The following is a 5902-nucleotide window of genomic DNA, read 5'->3' on the forward strand; positions in this document are numbered from 1 at the left end:
CCAAATGTACAGTAGTTACTTGTATAGTCAGTTTACAGCAGTATTGTCTGGATCTTGCCTCTCTGCCTTAAGTCGCTCACATGGTACTGTGTGTGAGAGAGATGTTCTCAAACTGACAGTGTTGGTGATTTCTCTGATCAACAAAAAGTAAGAACAGGTTAAGTAAGATAAAAAGTGTATATTTTTTAATACTAAATTGTGAAACATGTTTTTGGTATCCACCGGATACCCTTGGACCTAAGCACACACCTGTTCCCCCTTCCCTCGTCTGCTCTACACACCTCCTCACCTGCACCTCATTCCATCATCAGCTACTCGCCACATGGTCTACTTCCTTTCCTTTGGCGTTTTCAGACATCTCCACTTTGAAGAGTTTTTAAAAAAGATCGTTTTCCGTGGAAAAAAAAAACAAAACTCTGTTTGCATGTAAACGAGAGGCCAAACCGCATAAACATATGCGTTTTATAAGTGTAAACGTAGCCTATGTCTTCACTCTTTGCCTCAGGTCTTATATGTTGTTGATCTCTTACCTAGTTACATGTATCTGCAACCAGCTTTTCCCTGCCTGTCTTCAGTGTTTGTTCTTTTGTCCATTTATTGGACTTTGATTTCCTGCCTGCTCTATTTGGTTTTTTTTTTAGCTCTGTTAGACTGCTTTTTGGTTTTGACCCTTGCCTGCCTTGTGGCACTCATTTAATTCCACATGCTGCTTTCATCTGCATTTAGGTCTATCCCTATTGCACCCACCACCCTGGCACATACATACTTGCGTGCTTAAATGAATACCTGTGTGCACACTCCTGGTGCACAAGGCAGTAATGTTGCACTGTGAGTCCCTGATCAGACTTTGTATACCATAGGAGACAAAATTCCTACCTTGATATAAAGTTTTTTATTTTCACATCAACACGTTCAAATAATTAGAAAGTCACTGGCATTTTATTTTTAAATATGCTTCCTCCCTCCACTTTGTTTTCCAACTGGGTCGGATTGGATTCATTTTCATTTCTATGTCAAGGCAAAACAGCACTGTTCCTGTTGTTGTTACTGATGTTTCAGAGATCCGGTAAGCATGGATGTGAACTGAAATTTGGGGTCAGCATAACTCAGTCTCACTGATCTGTTCTTGTTTTTATTTAATCGCTTAATGATTGAATGAACACAAATGTCCTCAGTGTCTATAGTAAACATTTTATTCAACCTGAGATATACATCATATGTAACTGGAGGCTGCAAATATAAACTTGTAGGTCTTATCACAACACAACTGTGAACATTTGGAGTCACACAGAAGTCTGTTTAGTAATGACATAATAGATTATAGTGGCTGCACCATGAGAGGAAAAACAAGAACAAAGCAAGAACAAAAGGTTAACATTCAAATCATTAAATCAAGGTTAGATTACGTCAATGATATCACCCTTGGACTCTCATCACATAGTGTTACATAGACATAGACACAGTATGATAATGAAAAGGCAGAATTGTTTACTGTTGATGAATGCAGACATGTGCCTCTGTTTAAGTGATTTTCCAGTTGATGTTGTTAACACTTTAAGAGTGGCACTGTGTCTAATTTTAAATGTGAACCTCATTGTAGCGCTCCCTGAGGGATTTCTAACTGATTTTTGTGGTCTGCAATGGAAGTATGTGCGTGACATGTGTATGTGTACAAAGTATGTTGTGTGTGGGCCTGTGTGTGTGTGTGTGTGTTTTTTTTTAACTATGCATATGCACAGATGTATGTCGTAATGTGTGTTTATGGGCATTTCACACCATATTTGGTAGCAGTGTTACAAAGGGTAATGAAACTGCTGAACTGAAGCAATATTGTGGAGGTAAAACAGTGTGACTCAAATGGTATTTTAATATGGAGTTTAGCTTATGTGTGACTAACAAAACAATACTTCCATTAAGTGTGGGAAGACCTCAGTCATAAATAATAAAAAACATTTTGAATTTCTTTAACCCTCCATGTGATTTATCATGCAGTGGAAAGGGGGGCTCAGATAATGGCTTAAACAGCTTATACAGCATATTCCTCTATAATATTATTTTGGTACAAGTTACATGTTTTGTGTTTCCTAGACATGGATTCATTATGTGTCAAGTGTCCAGGTTGAATGACCTGAGGTCAGAAGTGCTTACCAGGAGTTCTGAGAAGCTGTGGCCATATGTAACTATATCTTCTGTGGCAATCAGACTTTGGCGTTTATTAGATTCATGTCTGGTTTTGCTTGGGAGACAGGAAACAGGCACTTATTTTATGGAAACCCTTGCTACTATAGCTAAATAAAGATGGACTGAAACCACAAATGTGGAGGAAAGGGTCACATAGTCTTTAAAGTTCTTTGATTCTTGCAAAGACTATTTGGAATTAGTCCAGGTTCTTTGTGGTATTCACAGTTGTAGGGGTGGCCCAAGAAATAAACAGGAAATACATCATCCACAGAGTGTGCCCATGGGAGGAGAGGAGTTTCCTGCCTGTGTGGAATGCTGACCATCATGCCATGCCCACAGCTGCTCTATGGTTGCACAGTGTCCAGGTTGGCTACCACCACATTTGGAAAAGACTGGGGTCCTTAACCTATAACTGTAAAAGATTAATACTATTACAGTGTACTGTAATAGAGGTGCTATATAGAACAAAAATCAAAGCAGAATCAAATGAATTTAACAATTACATTTGGCATTCAGACATGGAAAACAGCTAATGGGGCATTCCATCCATCACAGAAGAACGCTCACATGCACAAGTACAATCAGATATTTTTGTTAAACCTCAACCATTTGAAGACTGTTATTGTCACAGCTGGACATTACAGTGGAAAAGCGTATTGCTAAATGGATTGACATTTCCAAGAATAACAAATCAGTATTTTCTGGACAAAACAGAGGTACCCTCCACAAGCTTTGGATTTAAACCTCACAGTAACCCCTACCCTGACACCATCAACCAGTGATGAATCAGCAACCTGTGACGTTTACTTCAGGTTGTATACATCACAGAAGAACTGGTGAACAAAGGAGAGCCTTCATGTAGAGCACTGTGGAGCAGACAAATCTCATGATCCACAGTCAGAGAGCTGCCACTAATAAATGAATGAATGAAATAAATCTAAAATACTGTTGTGTCTGTAATAGTTGAATGTGATAAGACTTTTGTAAACATCTGATAAAATGGGCCTCTTTCACTGTAGCTACAGGTAGCAAAACTCCAGGTATAATCCTCCTCCCACACAATACCTACTAACTAATATTTCCATAACAGCACCTTCAGTGCTCTCCTTGTGTCAGGATTGTCTTCATGAAGTGTTCCTGCCAACCACAAAAGGTTTTACTGCACAGTCACATGGATTATTCCCTGGCAATTGGATTATGAGTATAGAACAAGTCCTCAGTCTAAAGAGGCACATTGGAAAATGGCTCTCCTTTGCCCCAATCGCATTAGTGCTGCACAGAGCTGCCAATTAACAAGAAGTCAATGGTGGTCCGGCATGACTTTTATTGGTTAAACAAATTTGATGAAAGTTTGTGGTTTTGACCTTTTTTCTGCATTGAGAAGCAGAGATGAGATGGAAAAGGCAGATTATTCAAGTCTTACTTTAAAACAACAGATCAGAGGTGCGATTATCTGCAATGAAAATGTTCTTTATCTAATTAGGTGACTCTAGATAAGAAAGCAATATCATCTTACCAAGTGAGATTATGTTTTTTCTGGTTTGAAAATATCTTGTCCCAGGTCTCTATCTATCTATCTATCTATCTATCTATCTATCTATCTATCTATCTATCTATCTATCTATCTATCTATCTATCTATCTATCTATCTATCTATCTATCTATCTATCTCTTGCTAAAAATGCTGCAGCAGAGCCAGTGTGGACATTTTCACTCTGTGGAGCCTGAATCTCATGCAACAAGAGGTCCTAACTTAATAATCACACTATTGTGATGTTGTGAAACTGTTGTGGTCTAGACATAAGCCTTGTCTTACATCTAGTAAATTCAAGATTCCTCACTACATTGCTGGTTATGCTAAACATCTTGACATGAAAACACAAACTGCTGAAATTTGGATTCATTAACGTTTTATAGAGCAATCAGACACCCCCTTAAGTTCTTGTTTTTGTTGACCTTCGTCGGCTTAAATCCTCATCTTGCTGCAGTGATGTGGAAATCTCTCAAGCAAGCAGCCTTAATAGGTGGTTTCATCAGACTATGTTTACGCTATGCATTGTCAATGATGAATGCTTGCAGTGTGACCAACCACAATATTAATTCATGATCACAATAACATTGTCATCAGCTAGAATTCATTTCAAGACATTTTCAATGCCATCATTAATTACTTATTAGTTTGACCAGATTCACATATCAGACATCTGCGAGTCAACAGAAAGTAATTCTCCAAGGCCTCCCTGGACTACTTCTATGCCTGAGTTTTTGTAATGGTGACTATGGTTTGCCTGGTCGTTGGTGATCTGAGATCACATCTGTCAAAAGGTTGGGTCAACAGTGTCAGGGCTCACATATACAGTATACAGACAACCACAGCCCTGGTTCGACCCTGGACCTTCTTGCTGTGAGGCGACACCACCACCCTGTCCTACCTTATGTACAGGAAACGGAGTGCTCGTTGGGTTGGTAACGGTTAGAGTGGCATCTGCACAGGCATTCCAAAGGCTAAGCATAAATTTGGGTTATCTCTGGTCTGTTCCTTGTCTTTTGGGTAATATCCAGGTTATTTTACTCCCCTTTCATTCCTCTTGTCCCAGCTTGACACAGAGATCAAAGCCAGGTCATGTTCGTCCAATAAGTTGCTCTGACTTATAGCTTACAAGTTGCCTGGTCAGTATATTGCATGTACCAACAATATTTCTTTTGCAAAAATTATGTTTTGGAGCAGTTTTACATAAAGACACTTTGTTCACCCCTGCTGAGCTCACTCATGACAGTGAGTGAACTTTCTGAGTGATTACTTTTACTACTTTTACTTTCCACACAAGTGTTATCAAAACGCACAATTGCAAATGTAAAAAAAAGTTGTGTTTTCATAAATCCTCAGTTTCTTCTTATCTTGTACTGTTTAGCTGAAAAGGCTGTATCAGTGTTAATCACTTTATGGCTTCAAAGTATTTGTTTCTGCAGTTAATAGCTTACCTAATTTCCTGTTTATTGTAAATGAGACGTGCAAGCCAGACCAATGCTGTATTTTTAGTAGTGTGTCCACAGTCAAAAGGGACAAAAATAACTAATACAAGATGTCAAGATTCCTGCTAATTCACTCGATTTTATCACCATACATTGCAATGCACAACAAAGCAGGACAACAAAGGAGCTATTCACAGCTAAACAAACTAAAAAAGATAGTGGTCAATGCAGCTCAGAGAGCATCTTGAAGAACAAAAAAGCAAAGTATTAAATCTTTGGTACAGCATTTTCTCTTCAAGGTCAAAAGGCACACCTCAAAAGTGCCCAACTTTTATTGTTTACTGAAAATGGGAAGTGTACATTTAGGACACAGCTAATCAGATATGCATCACTTTTGGTATGACCTACTAAGAATCAGTGTTTTACACACAGTTTTATGTCAAAAGGTGATCATTATTATTGCTATAATAATGTACTTAATTAATAATGTAATTATTTCTTCAAGAAAAATTGCTAAACATGGTAAACTGGCATGTGTGCATCAGAGGACTATGAACAATAGTAGCTTAGCCAGCAAAGGTGCAAAGAATGGGCAGTGAAGGCCTGTATGCCAGTGGTACAACAAGCTAACAAAGACACAGAAAGGCACAGTCAGCCACTATGAGAAGCACTTAAACTAAAGACTGAGTCAAGACGGTCCGTCACGTGAAAGTCTCTGAAAACTGACATCAAATCAGAGCACGTGGTC

Source organism: Chaetodon trifascialis, chromosome 1, assembly GCF_039877785.1.
Source record: "Chaetodon trifascialis isolate fChaTrf1 chromosome 1, fChaTrf1.hap1, whole genome shotgun sequence".
NCBI classification, from domain to species: Eukaryota; Metazoa; Chordata; class Actinopteri; order Chaetodontiformes; family Chaetodontidae; genus Chaetodon; species Chaetodon trifascialis.